The sequence below is a fragment of the Apteryx rowi genome, unplaced genomic scaffold (assembly GCF_003343035.1).
Source record: "Apteryx rowi isolate R43461 unplaced genomic scaffold, aptRow1 scaffold_187, whole genome shotgun sequence".
In the NCBI taxonomy this organism is placed as follows: Eukaryota; Metazoa; Chordata; class Aves; order Apterygiformes; family Apterygidae; genus Apteryx; species Apteryx rowi.
Window position 1 is genome coordinate 364,927 of NW_020448163.1, and position 24,246 is coordinate 389,172.

The window sequence follows — 24,246 nt, forward strand, 5'->3', positions numbered from 1 at the left end:
TAACGGATGACTCAGGCGAGGGAGTGAAGCTCTACATTTTAAACGCCTCCCCCCCAACAAATATCTGCAGTCCAAATGTTTAAGAAAAAAAGCACCTTCCCGCTGCCCTTAGGGTAAYGGCAGTGACATTACTCAGTGAGAGGCAGAACTGTCTTCTGCATTAACCAAAGCCTTGCCATTCCCAAAGTACAGTAGGACAGCAGCTACCTATCTTAAACATTTTTAAATGCATTGGTTGATTATGATTAATATAAAGGAAGATACAGGAACAAAAACCTGGTCCATCTTCTGCTCTTTTGCTTAAATAGTGATGATTTTGTTCCTATATGTTTATAACTCATTTCAAATGCTGAAGCAAAGGGAAGAAAACTGGTCCCCCCCAATATTAAAAAAAAAAAAAAGATTAAAAGATATTAATGAGGAGCGGAGGGCTATAAGCTCTCTTGGTGATGCTGGGCTTCCTCACTGGTGTCATGGACACATGAAACGCAGCAAGGTCAAAGCAAGCGGGACCGTGTGTGGCAGGTTATGCCAACTCACCCCCAACCGTGCTCAGGTCCCAGAGCCCATCAGAGGCTACAAGTACCTTGGAGGATAACAGCACGTTCAGTCTCCCTTCCCCAAAAGATTCACCTCAAGACTTAGTGTGATACAAGAGACACATGAAGCAATAATCCTTCTTCATGCATGTGTAAGCCAGGCTCATAAGGTGTCTCCCAAAGAGTTCAGGCTAGCCTGTGCCTCTAAATCTTAGTTCTTACCATAAAGCGGCAAAGAAACCATGCCAACTTCAGTATGTCCCCACCCAGGCAACGTGCCTCTCATCCTCCTCCAAGTCCTCTTTCCTAACTAGTAGACTTTCTCAGCCTGTCTCATTTGTGTGGCCAAAAAACAAACATTGCCACCTTCATTTCCCTCCCTGCAACCTCCTGTGGGCCATCCAGCCTTAAGAAGGGGTGCAGGTGAGCTCGGGATGCCTGCGAGGGTCTGGGCCATTGCACCTGAAGCCTGGGTAGCCCACACAGAGATCTGAGTGGGAAAGTCTCATCTGGCCTGTCCTCTGAGACATTTGGCCTGGATAATGCTCTGAGAAGGCTGCAGAATAAAATGAGTAACAGGCAAGCTGGCTAGAGATGACTTAAACAGATGGCCCAACACAGAGAGGTGAGGATTTACCAAGAGCTACCATGTAACCCTAACAGGCCAAACGGGCACCCGACACAGTTATCACAGTATCAGAAAATTCTCTTAGTTATAAAATAACAATAGTAATAACCACAGTGATTCCCAGGGATCCCACCCATCTTTTCCCTACACCAAACTCATCTCAAATACCAGCAGATGAGCTTTACAAGATATTCCACGTCTCTCAGAGGCAGTTACTCTTAAAGACATCTTGAACTCTGACCAAGCACCTCAAACATGGGTCCCAGCACCAACTTACATCCCAAGATTAGTCGCACACAGATAGCAGTGACATTCTAGGATTAAAAGTCACTGCTCCTATTCAAGGTCTTTAAAGAAAGTGTTTGAACATTTCAAGGCAGTCTCCACTGGTGAGAATGCTTCAGCAAAAGTGTCTTAATGAGCAAATCCAAGAGGCCAATCTTGAAATCAACCTGAACTTCTACAAATTTCTGTCTCGCCACTGGGTAGATATGTGAGTGACTGTGACAGGATTTCCACTGGACAACGTCCATGCCTCGGTCTATTCTAAACAGTGTGTAATTCATCGGGTACCTCAGAGACTCCGCAGGGGCAGCAGAAGGCAATTGCAACAAGCCTGTGTGTGGCTTTCCGCACTTTGCAAGGAGACTCTTAGCACCTGGTAGGTGCAGGCTACCGGTGGGGGAAATTATACTGCTGACAGCTACAGATGGAGGTCGCGAATCAACAGAAAGTGTTACAGATTTATAGAGACACAGCTGAAGGGTTAGGCTTGTGAAGGAAGGAGGATAAATTTTTTATTGCTTCAAGGCAACACGTTCACTGAAACGAATGATCTGCAGGAGACTCAGAGTGATTTAACTAAGAATTTGAGTACCCTGCTAATGATCTTTTCTTACAGCATTAAGAATACATGCTTCATGGCCTCCAGCTCCAGAGGAGATGACTGGTGAGACAGGAGCTGCACAGGACAACGTGAAGAAGGAATACAGTGGGTTCAAGTTTGGGATGCCGTCCCTGGGTAGACACCAGCCTGTATTGATAGGACCAGCCGTGGCACTGCTAAGTCCCTGTGTCAGTGGTCCTAGGTCCCTGGACACTCTTCTAAGTGTCCGACACTTTTCCTAAGAGGATAGAGCCTGCAGCTGGGCTATTCTAATGCCAGGGCAATAACACCACTCTTCCCACCGTCCTGTAGCTGAGACATGTTCTTCCCAGAGACCAGCTGACCCCAAAGCAAGCCACCTGTCTGCACTACAGGATTGTCCTCTGCATGCTCCTGGACATCATGCCATATCCCAGAGAGAATGCACCTCAGGGATTTGGTGGGGGGGKGTGTGTGGAAGTCCATTTGCTGCTTAGCGGAACTGGTTGCAAGTTTTCCCTCCTTACACACAACTATTTTCTCACTCAGGGTGGTCTTGCCAGACCTGAAAATTCAACATGAAACTGCTGGATGCAAATTATCTAGGGCACATCTGCTCCAGATATGCCCTGGCAAGTGGAATGCTTGCCACATGTTTGCCCAGTGTTCAGCTGTGTCCTGGCTTTTGTCCCTTGTACTGCTCAAGCTGAAAAGGCCACTAACTCTCACGGATTACATGGCTGCTGCTGGAGTGAGTAATATTGTTCCACGATCTTTTATATCAGCACAGACCAACCTTTACTAATACAATTTGATGGATTCTAATAGGTTTGCTCTGCAATGCTTTTGCAGCACRGCTTGTTAGGGCTTTTTATGCTGAAGTCAAGCAGACAGTACATTAGATTCTCAATGTCACATCTGACCAAAATGTATCCAGCAACACAATAGTATCCAACTCCGAAAGGTATTATTAATGCAGACAGCATGTTTCCTCAGATGAAACGATATACTTTCCCTCCTCCTTAAATGAAATATAATCCAGAAGGTATAATTGCATTAGATGTGGAGTAAACTTGGAGCTAAGCGGGTCATAAATCAATAAGTAACTCAGCCTGCAGCCTCATGGTTTATTGATTCACAAGCTGCTTACCCCCCCCCCGCCCCCCGCCATATACTCTGCATCAAACACAATTATTGCTTAATTACCCTTTTTGAGCATGCACAAAGTCTTAGATGCCTCATCGGACCAAGCAGACAGCAGTTGGGAAACTACAACAGTCCTAACAGGAGGACTTTGTTGCCTTTTGTTCGCTTTAGAAGTGCATTTAATTCATTTGAGCCCGATTCAATCCTCCCCTAGCATAATCACCTAGTGATTCCAATCGCGCCGTTATTGTCATTGCTTTGACCAGGCGGGACAAGATAACTGACCCGGGCATAACAGATCATGCTCAATATTAGGCATTTTCCAGCCAGGAAAGTGACAGTGCGCTCTGAGCAAACCGCCGGCTAAACCAAAACCGGTGATGTTTCTGACGTCCCCCTGCGTACAGTTTTCGGAAAGGGCTCTCAATAAYGGAAATCCAGAGCATGCTACGGACGGGTACAAAGCGCTTACAATTTTTTGGACAAGCACCAGAGACCTTGTTTGTCGTTTACTGTGARTTAATGCTCTCAAACCTCGAGAACATTCAGGGGTCTGAGGAGCCGAATATCCCTGCGTAATGAGAGCCTACACGTGCACGAATACATGCTGACTCAGCTCTACCGTCTGTGGAGACAAGCGGTTTCTACAGTTGCTTATAGGAGGCTGATTTATGAACAATGTCGGCCAGAACAAAGCCGATTTTTGCGGTGTAATTCTCTTTTCTTCTAATTAATTTGTTGTAAAGGTTCATTTTATGACCAATATGGCACTATACAACTGACAAGTGGTATGACATATTTTTTTCTTTTTTCCCCCTGGGAAAAGATAAAGACCTCATTACTCATCAGAAGAAATGCCTCACAGTGCTGGCAATTACAGAAGTCTGCACTTCGTTAGGTCAGAAATACCGTCAAAACAGCCCTTCAGCTGTTTGGTATCTCGCATGCTTTACTGAAACTAAACCAGGAAATACATAATTAGGCAAAAGCCCGAATGTTTTGCAGCCTTTGCTGATCAGCGCAGAAGATTCAAGGTTTAGTCCTGATTCACGCCGGCATTATGTGCATGCTTGCGGTTGCCAGGTCAGGCTGCTTCCCGGAGAGGTGCTCTCGGTTGGCTTTGCAAAGTGAAGTGCGTGTGCAAGTTAACTTTTATTCCAGGCAAAAGTTTTCAGCTTGCCCCCTTAGCTTTTACCGCACAGCGTGTTTTGGTTTCGAGTCCACCAGCCTTCACGCTGCCAAGCCTTCAGTGGGATGGAAATTTTCAGGTTCAGAGGGGGTAACCTTTCAGGCACTTAGCATTGCATATTTAAAAACACCTGAGTAATTTAACAGCCTAAATCTTATGGACTCTCCCTGAGATTTGTGTTGCTGTATCATTTGCCCACTTCTAGAACAAGAACTACAGTTAAATTCCTATGTTGGCAGGCAAATGCATGGCCTTTTATTCAGATTTGTCACTCATATATCAATTCCCAGCACAAGACTTTGCTACCACCATACTTCTTGATCCAATGAAATCAGTCTCCTCACTGTGATACACATGACCTCCTCCAAACCTGAGCTCTCCTTGAAGGTAGTTTCTCCAGGTCTACGAAGTCCTAAACCTATTCGCACACATATAATCACACACACATAGAGGAGTCTAACAGCTTGACCTAACTTTGGAAGTTGCCCCATCTTTGAGCATGGGGCTGGACCAGAGACCTTCAGAGATCCTTTTTCCTATGAAAAACCAAGCATTCACTGCAACTGCAAGGTATTTTCTGATCTCACCCAAGCTACTAACATGAAATCGTCATTAAAGCTCTCCCCCGTGCTCAGCAGTATCACTGCCAGGCGACCGAATCAGGGTGCTCTAGCACTTCGAGTTCGGGGTTGGTCCAATAACAGGTTGCATGCGTGTAACCAAAGTGAACAAGTGGGACAGTCTCTTGCACATCCAAGGAGCCCACCATAGTGCTTCTGGGAAGTTACTCTCTACCTTCTAGCTCACAGAGGCAGGGGCAGAGTTATCACTGGTAATGCCACAATTAGAGAGAGAAACCTCACCGCTTCCTGATAAACAGGACTGTGATCGCAGGGTCGCAGGCTTATCCTGCTTACCTGTGACATTTTGCCCGAAGTACGTTGCCCGAGGCTACTTCCAGTTCGCCCTGCACAAGCTGCAGAACAGTGTTTGCATGTACTTGGGTTTATTACTTTTCCAGTTCTAATGAGGCAAGACAGCACAAGAGGAACAGAAGATGGAGGACAGCCCGGCAGGAGGCTCCCTGGCATGTTAACAGGGACACAGGGCTGTGACGGCCTCTAAATAGCTGCTCGGGCAGGTAAATGCAGAATACCTGCCTTGCGGGCATTTGCAGCCACTTCTGAAAACTACTGCTATGCTACGCCGTTAGAGCCAAACGGCGTCGCTCCCCACAGACAGCACCGTTAAATATTTAACGACACTGTCCCTCCCCTGAAAGCAGGCCACAGGCATTTGTGAGGAATAAACCAGCCACGTTGGTGTCCCTGTACGTGGGCAAACAAGCTGCACGTATGGTACCTCTGCCCAAAGCTATGGAGAATCTGTGCATGCCCCATGCGAACAGACACCAAACAAGAGCCGACAGTGAGGTTTCGGCACCGTTTGTGCTCCACCATCACAAAGGAGCTTAAAAACCAACACTTCTTCTCATGTGTTTACTGCTAGTGGGTGATGTTTTCAAATGCTCCAGAGCAATTCTGGAGCCTTAAGCGATGTCGACTTTGGATGAATACTCTGATGGTGCTTCAGAAATTCCCCACTCCAGAGGCTGGTTTCTGCTGGGGCTGATGTACCTTGATATAGGTATAGGTGCACCAGGGCTGCGCGGGAAGTGATTTGCTCCAGTCTGGTAGAAATACAGCCTGATAAACCCCCCTTCTGGTAACTCAGCTGCTGCCGGCAGCAGCCTCTCCTTTCTGAGCAGATAAGCTCTGAACTAAAGTCACCTTCTCCAGGGGAGCGCAGCCTCATCCGTCTCTGTCTCTAGCCTTATTTCCCCGTCGTCCCCACACAGTGCCGTGCTTCTCCTCCGGAGCAAGCTGATGTTCAACAGCAGCGCATGCGGGTATGCACGTACGCAACACACCTCAGGATACAACCCCTTCTTTCGGCTGTCAGAACCACCGCGAGAAAACATTTCCAAAGAGGCCTCATTCTTGAAGATCTCTAAAACTTCCCAAACACGTGAGAAGAAACATCGCAAATCGCAGACAATCCCCAGGAAAAAACGGACCATTAAAGAGGATCACAGTGGGAATGATTTTGTTCAAGATGGAAAAGGTTTTCCCTCCGCACTTGAAAACTGTGCACTTGTCCTAGTCTCTGCATTTAACAGGCACTAAATTTAACCAGTGTGTGAAAGTAGGATTTGAAGGCTGCTCCAAAGTAAACTTTCAATCCACCCGTCAATGCAGAACTGTGAGTGAGCTACTGTGAACCAGGAATACCTCTAAAAACGGTGGTATCTTCCTCTGTAATAAACTGAATCCATATTTAAACCGTCTTATCAGAAAATTTTCATATAACTTTACAGAGTTCTGGAGATATAACAAATCTAGCCAGTCAATGATTATCACAGTTCTTCACAGGAAAAAGTAAAATATTTCCCTTGCTTCCAGGCTTTCCTTAAAATCTCATTTTCAAGATGCCCATATTTGCGATCAAAATGGATGCTTTGGAGGAAAAAAATCTGTTTTGTCGATAAGCAGATTTGAAGGCAAAAAGGGATGTGTTTACAGATACTTTCCTATTGGTTCTTGCTTCCAGCAACCTGTGCTGGTTGCAAAAAAATCCAGCCCTCATCATTACTGCTGGAAGTGAAGAGGACTGCCCTTAGAACCGGTTTTACATTCTTTCATTAAAATAAATCTCTTTTTTGCTCTCCACAGATTTGGTAATTATCTCCTCTGTTTCTTGATCAATTGATGAGGAAAAAATTGACCTGCTCTCCATCAAAAAAGCCCATTTGCACTGTAGTAGATGAAGCAATAAAATCCTCTGCTCTAATGCAACTTTGATTTAAACATATACATGTTTATTCCCTCTGAAGAGCTGTTAACGCCTCTATCCTCAATCACTGCGGTAATTACAATGATTTAGGTGCCAGAATAAAATTAACACAGGTTGTGAAGAGCTACCATATGCCACATGCATACATTGGCCAATGAAAACATACCCAGCCATAACCAAATTCAGCTTTGGGGACAGACGTAGCTCATGTCACAGCTACCTTCAGGGCTTCTTCTGACAGGCAGCCTGGAGCACCGGGTCCCGACCRGTAGTTCAGCGCAAGCAGCAGGCAGGCAGGCGTAAAAGAACGGCAGTGCTCCAGCACCTCTGAAACCCAAGCTACTCATTTAAGTGGCTATATAGAAATTAAGGTGCCAGACTGTACCACAACCTCGGTGAGGCTGTTTGTCAACTAATGTAAACTGTTACAACTCCATCAACTTCAGTGCAGCTCTGGCAATTTCCACCAACTTAGCATCAACTGCAGAGTGTTTGAGGGGATCCAGGAGTCCTCTAGAAGACTATATGAAGCAAATGTGTCCTGCCTTACGTCAGCCAGGTGTTGCGAGAAAAAACTAGTTGTCTGGTTTACTAATGTTATTTTGCTATCTAACTCCCAGTGATTTCAGCACCTACATATCTAATTTGGGCCTAATATTCTTAATATAATTAGAGATCATTAGTCGAAACGCACTAGCCTGGAGCAAAGCACAAATTAATGCATCAACTGTGACTGCAGAAAGTATGCTGGTGTTTATTCTTTTAATTGTACCTTAGACCTTGACTTTTCAGCTTTACCCTAATGTTTAGACATCGAATCGGCATTTGTTCTTGTTACGGTTTGTTTTAAATGAAACCACTGCGAAGCGAGGAGGCATAAAAAATACACACATCAGAAATCCCAGTGTAATCATGCCCTTCTTCATACTTGCAGTCTCCTGTCACACCACATTTGCACAGATTTATCTACTGGGATGTGTAATAAAGCTGGTATTTTTCATTACTCTGGTATGGCAAATACTAGGGTTTGTGGAGTTTTTTACAAACAAAAACAACAAAATACAGAGTCAAAGAGAAGGGTGACAACTAATCAGTTCTCTTCAGGCTGGGGAGGAATTATTCATGGCCTTCCATGCAATCATATTATTTCCATGGCCCACTGACCTCTATAATTCATTAGGGATGCATCGAGTCCACATTAGCTATTTTCAGATATGTCAGCAGAGATCCCCAGAGTGACACTATACACCAAAGCTCACTCTAATTGGTTCTGCTCCCTCCTCACAGCTGAAAACCCATTCAACAGATGAGGGTTTTTTAAAAAGTTGAGAGGACTAATGTGAGGAATGAAGAATGAGGGTGCTCCAGCCATGGATTAGAAATGGTGACTGGTGCTGCAGTTCCCTGAGATCCCCCAAAACATCAGAACTCATGTGTCTGCACCCAGTGCTTAAACACATATATGAATACAATCCTGAACTGGAGCATCAGCAGGTATAGAAGCAGCTCTCAATACCCCAAAAGCTCCACAGGCCTGTTGTATCTGTCCTTCAAACTTTAGCAATAGTTTCAGGATACAAAGTTCATCCTGGAAAAAAGCTCGGGTCAAACAGTAGTTGAGGAACTTTGAAAGTTCTCAGGTAGTTCTTTTGCAGGTTCAGGTGGAGATTTATCTCAGTGTGACCTGAATCCTGGGTTGCAGCTTCCTACTCCAAGTGAGCAGCTAGGCAAAAACATCTTGCTCTATGCCTCCACACCATGCTAACTCCAACCCCCTGGAAGGCTACTGACTGTCAAACACAGACCCAACAATTCAACAACTCCAGGTGACGTGCTTTCCTAATAATCAGTATTGGCAACATGTAAGAATATTATCATTAAATCATTATGCACATGTATATGAGAGACACATTCCTGGGTTATTACAGGTGTTGAAAGTTTTATGATGCAATTCCTAGAGATAACTTGGCCATATCTGAGACCATCACAGCTTCCTAGATCAAAGCGGCTGGATAATGTTGAGAGAAGGCCAGAAGAACTTATCACAGGTCATGTTTTGTCTGATCTTCTAAACGGTGCATGGACAACTGTGTGCAGAACAACACAGCTAATCTGCACATCGACAAATTTGCACATACCACTGATAAACTAAAGAAATAAGTATTTTTGCCCAGCTTATATCTGAAATTTCATGCACACTGTCTGTATCCTTATATCACTTGAGTTAGGGTTTAGTCTGTATCATGCACACATCAAAACACACCCATGCACACACACACCCCAAGTGAGTGTAGATCACTGCTGATAATATCTGTCATGGTAAAAATACATACGCATTCTTCATTTTGAGTGTTGATATAAATAAGGAAAAATACAGAATGTGTATTTATCTTTTTGTAATTTATCCAGTTAAAATTAATTTATCACCATTGGAAATTGAAAAAAACCTTTGCCCCGTCCCTCCTCCAAACCCCACTTTATGAATCTGTGCACTCTTACAAACTTCTCTGCAGAAAACTTCTCCTGTGTCACAGAAAAGATACTGAAATCTAAAAAACACATAAGCCCGAGAGCTGACATCAGATCAAGCACTGAGAGCTCTCCCAGTTCTGACTGTATAAATAGGAGATTTCATTTAGTATTTGAGTGGCATGCAGTAATGATAACGAGGACTAACAGATTTACAGACAAGAGCGTGTGATAGATACTGTAACTTCTAGTTTGTCATCTTGACAATGCACGGCAATGAGAGCAGCTGTTATTGTACTATAATGCATTGCCTGCCATGTCTTATTTAATTATAAACCATGCACAAATGTCTACACTTTTACAGATACAAACATTCCCATTTATGAAAATTGCATGACAGCCCATGGCAGTGGGCCGAGCCCAAGAAGCAGCAGGTGCTATACCTGTTGCAACTTCTTTTGATGGATTTGAGATCTAAGGAATGAAAGAGCAGTTTGCAGAAGAGCCTCTTTGTGCTGCCTGCTTGGCTTTGCTGAGTAGCAGGAGCAACACGAGATGGAGGACAAAGCAGCATGTGATAAGGTGTTAACGGTTTATAACGAGGGCAGCAGAATCAACGGCCTAATGGTGGGTTCGCACAAGCAGTCCCTCCACACCTGCTCCCAGCATGGTGATCGTGATGGAGGCCTCTCTCACTACAGTCGTCCATTCACACCCCTCCGTTACAGCTGGACAGCAGGTGTAAAAGATACCTCATGGAAAGGGAAAGAAAAAAGGGGAAAATACAAGCTCAAGGACACAGCTACAGAAGAAATCAGATCAAGTGAGTGTCACCTTGAGAAGTAAAGCTGTCGGTCACGCAGCTTGAATTCTACGGAGCTGCTCCTCACCCTGCTAAATCACAGGTATAAAAGGCGGCACACTATAGACACTGCATATGCTGAGCCACGCATACGCTAAGCATGGCTGCCCAGATGGCAAGCCTCATGGATGAAGTGAGCAGAAGAAAGGAGTGACAAGTGTGCTACCACACTACTGCGTGACCCAGCAGAGCAGTTGCTTCACATTATGAAGAACTGCTGTGAAAGCATAAAATCGATAACTTGAATACATCATACTAAATCCATATTGAGGTCAATGAACTTTATTAAAAAATTGGTTATGCTCGCTACTTTCTCAATTAATTTCTATGCACTTTGCACCTTGGTTTTATATTTCTTTTTTCTTAAGGAGTAACGTTCCGTGCAACCAGATCACAACCTCCTAGGCAGATCTGTGATATTGACTTATTTTATTAACCCCCTGGACCTCAAGTATTGATTGTCATGCTTCATTCAAAGTATTGACTTCATTTACTCAATGTCATCTGTACTATGAAATAATCAAACATTCAAATAAAGGGTCACTTTATTGCTAGAACTGCAGCGTGTTCCTCTGAGCTCAAACATGAACATTTGTCAGTGGTCAGAGCCCACTTCTTCAGAAAAGCAGTCACAGCACTGAAAAAATTGCTTAGCGAGATTGTTCTCACTAAGTTTTGCATCTGTCCCCGGTGTCGGGGAGGGAAGCAAAGGGCAAGTAAGGAAGGAAAAAAAAGAACTAAATAATAAATGAACACGAGATCAATAATTCTACAATATTCAACAGTGTTCATCTGAAACTGAGATAGGTTTACACCCAATTCTGAGACAACAGGTCAAAAACTTTCTATCTAGTCAAACATGATTTTTTTTTAGTATATATTCACATTATTTAGAAAAATTGCATACGAAACATCTAGCAAAAAAAGATAATCACCACAAGCCTAAGGTCAGTCTCATCCAATCAGACTTACAGCACAGATTTTGAAATAAAAACAATTTTACTGCACTAGAACAAACAACAAAGAGGAGAGATGATTATTAAAGCTGCTGAAAACTTCAGTTCAGGACTGGGTTCCCTTTTGGAAGATATGTCCCACTAAGTCATCAGACTGTACAGAAGCAGTATGGCCAAGTCCTCAGAATCTAGTTCAGTCCTTCCTGTGTCATCCTCTCCTGCCAAAGGAAAATACCGTTCTGCCTTTACACATCATTCTCCACAGGTACACAGCTCTAAATGCTTTTAAAAACACTAAATCAAGCTTACAAACACCATGTGAAGCTTATTAGAGCCATGTTCCAGCTGTGCTATGCTGATCCATGGAGAGGGTAAAGAGGAACAACAGACCAAAACAAAACAGTGTCCAAGCTTTTAATTTTCTCTCTATGATGAATTGAGATGGCTTCCTATGGAGAAGCAGCTACTGATAAAAGCTGTTCTAGTCTTGCAGGGTCAACAGAGGCCAGCAGAGACGGTATCATTATTGCTTTCCCAGAGGGTAAAATCTCCTCCTGCAAGGCTCTAGGTGGGACAGGTTGGAAGAACAGTTCTCCAAGAGGGCAATGTTTAACCTCTCTGAAATTTCCATGCTCATAAAATAGCTGGAAAACAGAAAAGGGTGCAGGAGTGATGGGCAAAGAAATGAGACAAGGCCTTCATTTTACGGAAATAATAGGAGCACAAATAACATCTTTGTTTCACTTCGTCCTTCACATACAACCCTCGGTGGAAACAGGAGGTGTGGTCACTGATGCTCACCAGCGATCTGGCTATCCTGAGCTCGGTTCCAAGCTTCGGCACTAATTTGATCAATGACTCTCACGAAGCCGCTTTGCCTCTTCTCCCCCATCTTGTCTTACTGAGTTGTTATCACTTTGTGGTAGGGACTGTCTCTAATGTTGGGCGTATACAGTGGATTGCCAAGCTGGTTCTTTCCTCCTCTCCCACGCTAGTGACTGGGGGACTGCAGGCCAAATTTAGGACCTCAATGCCATCTCTACAACTATGCCTAGAGCAGTGGTTGTGTAATGAACTGTATGCAATGGCTTTGCAGAAATGCAACAGCTTCCATGCAAGGCTGGATGATGCATGAGGGAGAACTGCTTTGACTAAAGTCCTAATAGAAGTAAACAGCTCTGGAAATGTATGACTGCACAGACAGACAAAGGGCTGCTATTAGGCAGACAGATCTGCTTAATAAGGAAGTGGCCCTCTTGCACTTTACTAACAGCCAACAAGCCTATTGGGGCAGGAATTGCATCTTTCTTTGTGCCCACATAACATTTACTACATCTTGATAGCCACTGCAATACGGAGAAGTCATTTGTTTCCCACATGAGTTTAGAAAAGATCCCAAGAAGTTCATAACTGACTACTTCTTTAAGGTACTTAGCTGAAAGCACCATAACAGGACCCAACTTCAAGAAGAAAAGCCCTCGGCACTTTCTCGAAATCAGGTACCTTTAAGGTAGCTAAAACCAAGCTCTCAGGGAAGGGGAAAAAAACCCTAAAATCCAGGCTTCAGAGAATTCTGGAGCCTCCTGTAACCAGTAGATCCATTATGTAGAGAGTAGCCTTGGTGGACTTTATTTGGAGCCAGAGTCTTTGGAAGAATTCTATGCATGTAATTGTAGGTACGCATTTCTTTCTTTAAAGAAAAAGAAAGGTTAACTAACACCAGTCTATAGGAAAACCCACATTCATACTGCATTAACCTTGCACCCAAGCCTTGAGCTGGAAATATCAAGTCTGCTTGCCTTTCCCACGCTGAGACTGATCTCAGACTGGGATTCAAACTGTTTGACAGAGGAGTGTCTCCACCCTGCAGAAAGCCCTCTATTGAGAAACTAGACTGAGACATCAAAAGGATGTGGCCAAAGTCCCTGGAGGTGCAACGGTAGTGCACTAAATCCTAACAACACTCACGTACTTTATGTATAGCCATCCCTGTTTCAGCTAGTACTTTGTAGAGATCTTTTCCAGCCTAATTTATTGTCCTGATTTATATGAACACAGGGAAGAGAGAGGTACGAACGAGTTCCAAGATCTGACTCACTGGACTACCATGCTAGTACGGATTATCAAAGATACAAGACAAGGGAGAAAGATGTTATTGATGGAGATTGGTTTGGCTTTTTTTACTAGCTGAAGTGTCATTTTGAGTCATTGAAAGAATTTAAATAATAATTGCAAATATGAATCACAATCAAAACTCAATTTCCTATAAAGAAAAACAGCTTTATGCACTGCAATAAGATATGGGTAAGATAATCACCTAAGAACCAGTAAAACAATAACCCGTAAAGCTGTACAGCTAGAGAAACATAAAGATTGAATACCATTTTATGAGCTTTAGCAGAGGGTGATTCAATGTCTGGCACGCGGCACGTGATTAAAAAAAAGCCCAAAGTGCTACAGAGAATTTGTGGGTGCCATCCAAAAAGTGCTGCGTGTGTTATGGGGAAAGTCATCATAAGTTATTTCACAGACATAGCCCTGGGAAATCTGCAGACATTCGCATAGTCCTGCAGCTCCAAGTCATGGCAAGTAACTATTCTGAAACCCATCTTCCTCCTGTCATCATCATTTACTCTTCCATTAGCTCCATAAAAGCAAGAAATGAAGTAAGATCCCAAGAAGATGTCCAAACCTGTGCTTTCGAACTGTTATTGCTATAAATAATAAACATAGGATGTACAAATATTACGTGGAACCTTCCTTCCGATGGATGCAAAGCCTCATTTTTATATGAGTAACAACAAATTTACAGACATGACCTGAAGCTAGCAAAAAAAAAAAAAAAAAAAAAGACAGGTTTTCATATACCACCACACCAGGCTGTGCTGAGGCAGCACCTGAGTCCGTCCTTGCTGGAGAGCCTATCCTAAAGCCTGTCCTATTCCATGGTGAGCACAATGTCATGCTTTCTCATGGTACATGAGTCTGTGAGCAGACTCAAACATTTATCAAAAGTTAGGCACCTACCAACAGTGTCTTTCCAAATCACTAGCACCATCATATGGCAATGCTTTCTTCAGATTCCCGCAGGGTAGACACAGTCCCGGTCAATGGGAGGGTTGAACACTCATGTGGCCAAACAGATTTCTTAGCCTCAAAAGCACATGGCCAAGGCAATGGGGATGAGAGAGGGAGTGAGAGGCCTTTTAGCCCATGGTAAATCTGAGTCTTTCTCTCTGGCATAATACACTGGAATTAAAAATAAAATGATGCAACTATCACCATTGGTTCCTACCACAAACCTTTGAACAACAAAACAAATACAGCTGGCTGTTCCTCTCCCACGCATGCACAAGGATTACACTCTATTTGACTCCTCCACATAAAATGTAAGTGGCACTGATGATGTACTTGGACTTCGGGCTGCACATCTAGACAGGAATGACCTTAAAATACTTGTTTAAAAGGAGGCCCGAAAGCAAAAATGAAAGGAAGGGATCGTTTGGAAAGTAAGAGCCTGTCCTCCAGGTAGCAGCAGCAAGGTCATGCCCAGGGCTGGCCATACCAGAAGTGCCCATTCCTGCGAAGCTGCCACCGTTTGCTGCAGTTACAGCCTGAAGTCACTTTGTCGGTATGCAGAGGGGAACAGATCTGTGCTGCTGTGGCTGCCAGCCCTGCCGTGCTCCACGTAGCATGTCCTACTGGGGGTGTTTCTGCTACGGCAGCACCCAGTGGTGTCAGCCAAGAGCAGAGCCACACCGTCCCTGGCAACGCTTCGGAGAAACTTCCCTCTACAGCAAGCACACATCCCCATCAGCAGAGAATAGGGAAGTCCCCGATTCCTCACGAAAATCCCACAGGAAATCCATGGCAGACCAAGGATGTGGATCCACAGTCCTGGAACGGGTCTTCCTTCCATGTAAAACCCTCCTTTATGCATCCTCCCTTTTCACACATGAGCTGGGAGAAAAGATGGAAAATACATCCTTTGAACTTTGACAGCTGTTGAAATAAATGTCTGAGCTAAAAAGAAACCAGAAGTACCAAACCCAAACTCATCGGTCCAATCCCCATGTTGGACAGATGGCAACAGCGCTAGTGGAAACTTATCACACTGCTTTATTAGTAAATTGAAGGCATTTGGATAGCAATCACCATAATCAGCATTTTCACAAGCCCTAGAAATTGTAATAAGCTTTTAGAGAGCAGTTGGCACCACATCCTAATCGAGAATGGATGTGTTTAACTTACCCACCCACAAGCCAGAATACTCTGTCACCGAATCTGTAGCAGGGAGTTTGACTACAGATAACTAGGCCTTTCAGAGCGGACATTCATTCAGAGATAAATCGCCCTTGCATTCCCTCCATATATCCCTGAGGTTAGGAATGTCTCCTGAATAATTTTATTTAGCTCAGTCCCAGGAAAAAATGCACAAGTCTTTTTTCTATTTTTAATACCACTCTGCAGCCCCAAAGCCCACTATCTCATCCCAAAGAACAGCACTTCTCTCTGTCTACATTTTAATTAAATTTAATCCTAGAACTACAAAGCACCAGTAGCTTATTCAAACCACTTCATTCCTTTTGATATATTAAAATTTCCTTCCACAAACCACGATTTACAGGACATAAACTATGTTCTCTTTCCATTTAACCTTTCATTCTTTTATTTCAGTGAAGGCTTGTGTGGATTTTCCCGGTTTGGGTTTTTTTTGTTTGCTTGTTTTGGAGGTTTTGTTTGCAAAACAATGGAACGTTTCCGAATTTTTCCCATAAAAAAGAACAATGTCATCCATGGCCTGAAACCGGCAGGTGGAGCCACGTCAGCTTCCTACACAGCCTTGCTGCTGGCACGCAGCGTTTTTTTCTCCTTCTGAGCTTCTTTTGAAGGGGATCAGGCATTTCTGTCATGCACATATTTTTCAGCTGGACAAAAAACACCTGGCTTTTCCTGCAGAACCTTCTGCCGTACCTCACCATATCACTGCGCCTGCATTTAGCCGTGGCAGAAAGATATTTCTGCAGGAAAGCGCCCAGGTATTTCACAGCAACAAATCTGTCAGAGGTCTCAGCGAGAGCTCGGCTAAGCGCTCGCTGCCGGGATTGAATCCCTAGCCTGCTGATAGGCATATGGCACCAAATCAAGCAGCCAGCCCAGGAGGATTTAAAAGCCACGGAGGGACGAGGTTTTCCGCACATCGCTGCACACACGCACACAGAGGCAGAATCCCTGGCATACATGCCGGAGTATTTTCTGAGGGGTTGAGGCCACAACAGCTCCCACTACAGCCTCATTTATTAYGGCTTGCCCGTGTGTCCTTTGTGTTTTGCCTGCTCGGATGTCCTCTCCTCCCAGGCCTTGCTAGTGCTGGTCACCTCCAAGCAGGCTGAAGCAGGTGCCCAGCTTTGACGGGCCACCTGCAAGAGCAGGTGCTGCTAAGCGGGAGCCAACGTCTACTAGCCAATGCTAGTCCGAAGGGCAGGACAGGCGATGCTCAGATGTGGGCAAGGCGGGCATCCAGATGTGCTATCTCTTGGCCCATCCAGGCTAGGAACGGAGAGATTTCTGCCCCGAGGGGAGAAAGCAGGGGTCGATCCTCAGTGCCACCCCAGCCGTGGGCATCAACAGTCCCACCACACAGCCGCATCTAGTCAAATCCAGGACCCCTGAGCCTTGGCACGTGGCCACAAGGAAAGGCTGAGGGAAAGAGGGATCTGAATGTGGAAGCAGTGACATCCATGCCAGCATTAAGAGCTCCTATGGCTGTTCCTATTTATGGGATCAAGATGGGGTGATGGGGAAACAGGCCGGGGAAGGAAAGCATCTGAGTGCATGTCTGATGAGGAAACCAGCTCTGCCCAGTCACCCCCATCGCTTCAGCTCTTCTTCCAAAGAGGGTGTAGATCTGCTGGGGAGCACAGGGGGCATTTGGTCACCATTAGGACAATTCAACCCCTGAACAGTGTCCAGGCAGGAACAGGCAAAGCATAGGGACATGGGTGATGGGTGACCACTCCCAAGAGGAACTGGATGGAGGCCACAAGCTCATTGCATACAGGCCTGTAATAAGTTCTCACGTCAGGATTGCTTCTGCCTTTGGCCTCAAACCTTCCAGTGGGTGCCACCAGCCCAGCGTTGACTTCCCAGTCTAACTCCCCTAGACTGGTAGACCAGGAGCATCTTACAGCACGGAGAGCTGTGGAGTCTCTGATGCAGGGTGACACTGAGTTCAAGAATGGGGCAGGATTCAAAGCAAAATCAGACATTTCAAGGGAACTTGAGTTATAGCCTCTGATTCCACCCAGAGTTTGGGAAGGGACAGAAAACTCTGATTTAAGGCATGAACTCTATTCCCTCAGTGTGGCACCGGTACGAGGCCTTTGAGAGCACAGGCAGGATTTCTTCAAATAACCTCCGAAGGGGATAAAATGCTGGCATCTGCTTACCCTGGATCAAATTCAAGGCCCATGTAAGGCGCTGTCCTAACCGCAAATTCCCATGGGCCCCTGCACGATAACCCAGGTCTGCTTCTGTGGACGTAGTAGTAAAACCAAGGCCTTTCTCCTGAAGTTGGTGACAAAACTCCYCTTTATTGTGGTGAAATATGTTAAGCCCCTACAAGGCTTTTGCAGCGCTGGAGAAAAACCCGCAGATTAAACACCGAAGCTCTGAGCCATACAGCCCCCCCAACAGCCAGCTTACTAACTCAACAGTGTGCTGGATCCCAACGCCTAGAAAATTTGCTTACTTTTCTATTCCTCAGACACATGCTAATTTAATTCTTTGGACAATATGTCAGTACTAAATCAAATACTTTCCCCTGACTGTGCCATAGGGCATGCTGCTGATTGACAGACAGCAAGACAGATACACCTTTCCATCCCTACTTTTTATCCGTGCATGATTAGGGAATAAAAAGCAGCGGATTTTCTAGTTAATGGCAAAATACAGCAGGTCAAACTTTGCTGTTAGGCACTTGTGATTTCAAATTCCAATCTTAAAGAAAAGTAAGATGAGGATAATAAAAGAGGTAGAGTGAAAATAGCAATCCAAATCTTTGGCTCTGGCCCACCCCTGAAATCAGGAAGGATAAGGAGAATAAATAGGAATTGCTCTACTCGTTGTAACAGGTTACTCCTTGAAAAAATATCAGTCCCTCAGCAATAGCTGCATTTTCAGCAGTGTTTGAAGCAATCATCTGTGCTGCATGTACTTATTAGTAAGTTTATTGCATTTCTGTAAAGCATTTGGGGAGACTTTGAGATAGGATGCCTGTATTAGTTACTATGATTCCTATAGCTTGAACAAACCAGCACTGCCTCATTAATTTAATTCCAGTTGTGCAACCCATTTTTGGTAACAATCCCAGATGCTAAAAGTCTATTTGCTCTGCCAGAAACCACCTACTACGCTATCGGACTGTATCTGAACGCACATAAGTCAGAGCAGCACCGAAACCACGGAAGTCACCGAACTGCTGAGGTTTCACCTGAACGCCAAACACATGCACTCAGGCTGCTCACAGCCTACCAAGCACTCCGAATTAGCAGCGACATCCCCCCGCTTCGTTAGCAGCTGACAGTCGTCTCTGTGCTGGAGATTTATACGTTTTCTTCTCCAAGTTCCAGCTTCCCTGGGAGCCCTGGGCTGATCAGTTCAGCTTCCTTCACTTGGTTAAATGAACTGGAAAGGAAGCTGGGATGCACAGGAGGGACGTGTGGTGCTGCTAAACCCTGTCTACACTGCCTGAGCATTGTCTCTAGCCGCGTTCCAGGGGTTTCAGTATTAGCTGAATCAGTGGGGATGATTACAGTAATTTCATCAGGCTCTGTGTGAACCACAAAACCAAAAATAAGGCCTGAAACACCAAGGGGACTGTAGATTCTCTGCATCTATCATGTGCAGGCCTGAAAAATGACTTCAGCTGAGAAACAGTATTATTATGTACTACAGAATTTTTGCAGTGTAGCAAATAAGAGACAGAACACAGTTCTCTTTAAGAGCAGCCACTGATTTCAGTGGAGGCAGAGTCAGGCCTAACACCTCCGTTGGCTACCTTCTAAGTAGACTGAATCACTGCTTGGCCGATATAAGTAATCTCTGTAACCTCACCTGAGCTAAAAGCATCCCACATAATTTCTGAGAAGCACCTCCAACATGTAAACAACAAATAAATGCTGATGCTCTGTTGCCTGAGCTTGCCTTGTTGGAAATGCTAATTCATCCTTCCACATGGATGAGAAGATATCTGGGAGCAAGCTGGAAGAAGGGCTGGAGAGGACTAGAAACATGAAGCATTTAGTCATAAACTAATAATCTGAGTATGCTCCAATTTTCAGATATTTTTTGCTTCCTCCTCCCATCATGTCTATGAATAATAATAAAGAACCCACTTTCAAATATCCTCCTACGGCTCTGCTATATAAGCCAAATCACAGATGTTCTCACCACCCAACAGCAAATTTAGAATTGGTGAAAAGCTAAGAAGAGAGGCAGTGTTTTTCTGACCATCTTGGACTTCTGGCCCTGCTGTGTCGTGTGAGCGATCCACCTCACAGCTGTCCGAAGAGCCTGAGGTACGAGCCCACCACAGTCCTTCTCTGTTTCAAGGGGATGTTGCCTCACTTAAGATAAGTCACACCTCTGGATAAACATATCATGTTTATCAGGAAGATCATACAACTATTATTTGCTGGATCTAAATCCAGGCTTGAACATGCACATCCATTTACAAACACTTTCCAATACAGTGCAAATTATTAGTTTATGGCATGKTTGGTCCTACCCAAAGAGAAGGAGATGAGGGGCGAAGCCTGCAGCTGCTGCCGTGGAATGGGAATGGATGAGGGAACCATGGTTCACCTTGCACGCTGCCCTTCCTTGTTGAAGCTGCTTGGTGGCCTCTCTTACAGGTCTCCGCAGTAATCTACAGCAAAGCAGAGACTCACCAAAAGGCCTGCTCAGCCCTGCAGTCAGGCCTGCACTCCACTCAATCAGAAGCAGACTGACTTGAATCCAACCAGCCTTGCCAGGGAGGGGGCTACAGCTAAGCTGTACAAGCCGACAAGGGTACTGGGTACTGACAGTAATGGCAGCCTCTGCTGAAACCCTTGTTTCCATGATTGCATCAGCTGAGCTGCGTGGACAACTTGGGAGTTAAACTGATGCAATCACGCTCGAGTGCCTTTCAAACCCATTTGAACTGGAGTGGGAGCATGCCCCATGGCGGGAACATTTTAAGCGACTGATAACCTTCAGTATGTAGGTCTGGGTAGTTCTCTAGAGTATCTTACGATCTGTCTTCCTCTGGCACGCTAACAACAAAGCCATTCCAGATCCTACTCTATTCTGCCTCTCAGATTCAGCTCCCAGTGAAAGCATAAAGCCTGTTCTGGTGCTAAAATTTTTGCTTGTTCCAGTTCCCAGCAACCGGCATTTGCCCTAGTCCTACCTACCATTACATACTTTGATTGATCAACAGTATGTGTGTATGAGATCAGGTCATTTTTCTATAAGAGACAAATTGTTGTATATTTTTAAGTATGCAAAATTCACAGGCATACAGCTATCTGACCTCATGTATGACACGGAGCTGTTAAACTCACTTCCATGTCATGGCTGGTGTCATTTGATAACGTTCTGGTTCATGACAAAGGTCAACCTTTCAAATCTATTTCTTCTCCAGCTCTGCCCAGACCATGGCATTCTCATTAACTAAATGCAGAGCTTTCTCTCCTAGTTCTCATTACGATAACAAAAACGAAGAGCATCCCCATTAGAATTAACTTCAGAGACAGTACGGGGCACGATACTGAAACTAAGGGACCAAACTCTCATCAGTATCTCCAGTACGAGAATCTAGGTAGGGTGATGGGAGGGAATAGCTATTCTTTGAGGTACTAGGGCACAAACCAACAAAAGCTATTGCTGGATGACTAACAAGACTGTACTACATTTAATAAAATAAGGCCTCAGATAAAAATAATACATTAATGATGGCAGAACTATTTATCTACCACATTAAGCGCCAACTCACACTGCTATTCAGCCTTTTTCTGCTTGACAGCAACACACAGACTTCATAAGACAGAAGCAGTTTATCACCAAGCTGTAGAACTTCCTAAGGGGCTTATTTTTCCCTGTATTTTTTATCCCCATTATATAGAAATTTGAAAGGACATCTGTTTATATTTTCAATTTGCACTTGTCAATCGCAACAGATAACCATTTTTAGTAATCTTAAAATATAACACCATAAGAAGTAGGAGCCTGGACAGACCAAAAGTCAGGCTAGAAAAATAAGACTGATCAAAAATTAAAAAATAGTATTCCTCCAGACAGATAAAAGCAAATGTTGTAAGCTATAAATTTAATCACAGAATCTAGTATTGACATCTAACAGATGGAAGAGAGGAATCTTAAAACAAAGACATTTAGTAAGGAAGTTCTTTCAGCATAGCAGATAATTGGGGATTTATAAACCTTCAGTCATAAGTTACACACTAAACAAGAGCAGCGAAAGAGAAAAGGATCTTAATTACCAACTGGGAGAAAAGGGGTTACTGATATTCACTCTTGAAAGTGCATATGAGGAACTGTACTAAGAAACTGCTTTTGTAACTATCTGCATTTTAGACAAATCTAAAAAAAAAAAATGCATATTTTTGCATGCATAAAATATTTGTATGCAAATATGGTTATTGAAGAACCAGTAATATTCTCTACCTTTGCTTCCCTTTATTATTAGGTGCTTTGATTTTTGGAGGGTTTTCTCCAAACAATTTGAATTGTTCTTCACTGTGCAGACTCAGGAGAGCCGGAATGTTAAAACAAAGGTTAAGTGCATGACGGCAGTGTTGCAAGATTATTGATGTTTTTGTGCCTATTTGCCTCCATCTGAAGCATCAGCGTAAGAGACAGCAAGTATAATGACGCTTAGCTGCTCATGCATCTCAAAGAGTATCACGGAGCCCGGTATAATTATCCCTCTTTTCAAACGGGGAAACTGGGGTACAGGAAGGGGAAAAGATTTGTCTCGAGTTCTCCTGCCACGCACACCAGGCAAATCTCCCCCGTCTCCGGTGGCACTGGGCCATCGCTGCCGCCCAGCCCCCAGAAGGGACCTATCCGTGGAGCTGCGGCAGTCGTGGGGGCGCTGACGAGAGCGCGAGCAAATTGGCATGCTTTGCACACAGGCAGAACCGCTTTGAACCTGGTGGCTTCCGCGCTGACAGCAGCAGCTGTGCGGGCTCCCAGGATGCGCTAATGAGGTCTGGGAGTGCGCAGCGTGCCCTTCCACATCCAGCGAGTCTGGCCGGAGATTTCCGTCTGGCTTGGGACAGGCTCCCTCCCTTTCCCGCACCCACCTCCTTCTCCCTTGCTCCCTGCAGCCCTGCAGCCCTGTGGGACGTCCAAATCTAATCATGGCTAATAAAAACGCTCCTCTCCGAGGATCAGACCAGCAAAGGCAATAAGAAATAGCTCAGCCTTCAAGCGCCGACGGGGGAGCCCGCGGGGCCAGGCACCCGGCTGCCACGCGCAGCCTCCGAGGGGCGCGACGAGCTCGCGCTGCCGCTCCCACCACAACCATGCAGAAGCGGCGGCGGGCTYGGACGCACCGACGGGTGCCCCCGCTTCAGTCCTGCCCTGTCAAAAAGCCCCAAACCCTAACTGGAAATTCCCAGCTGGCTTGAGACGCTCTGGCGAGCACCTCACCTCTCCGGCAGGGAGGCAGCTCCCGCCGTGAGTTCTGCCACGCGGGCACGTCAGTGCCACCTGCAGAGCCACGCTGACCAAGCAAACGTGGAAGCGCCTTCCCATCTCCCTGCTCATTACCAACTTTTCTACAGCATAACCTGATTTCAGGAATGGTATTTCCCCCAGGAACATGTGCGGGGTCCCTCTGAAGGTTGTACCAGGCTTATCTTAGAAGGCCACGTGCTTGTACAAGGGATCTGCACCCCAGCCCTGTGCCTGGCCTCCCTGTGCGGTATGTCCCATAAGTCCAGCTTTGGACCTGCCTGGGGTACCCGTATGCTATTATTTTAAAAGGACACCAGGCCTTTTCCTGGACTTCGGCCAACTGTAAGTGGCAAGTGCTAAACCGCAGTAGCTTGGGGCGGTGAGCAGGTAGGGATGAAGATGTACTACGCAGAGCTGTCTGCATTTCAGTCTTAGAAAGGAAAATAAAACACAGTATGGCCGTTCTGGGCTCCCTCCGTTCCTTCCTTATATCAATTTCTCACCCGCTTCTTTTATAATACGAAGAACACATTAGGCTGAAACAGTCACACTGGGCAAAATGGGATCTAATATGGGGGGAGACTGAAAGCGTCCAGCCGACAATCAGCGTGGGCTCTTTGGAAATCAGTCACCGGGAGCCCTGAGACGAGCCTAAGACAGGGCGCAATTACTCTCCTTTGTCTCGCCACGAGCAGCGCCCTCCAAGGAGGACTCAGACCTTCGGATTTTCTTGTTAACCTGAGGGAGACCGAAACTTTCCTCTCTGAGACTACAATTCAACGCAAAGTGGTTGTTATCACCTTGCTGCAATGAAACCTCTTGAATCAAGAGCTACTGTCAGACTCAACAACAGCCTGAGGAGACCCAGCTGCTCACGACACTCTCACATGACACTAAGTGGGTGCTGGGGGAAATGGGGAATGAGCAATTCTGAATCTGGATGCAGGGGGGCTGGAGGAAGAGGATGCAATCAGTGCGGGAGGAGGCTGCAGTG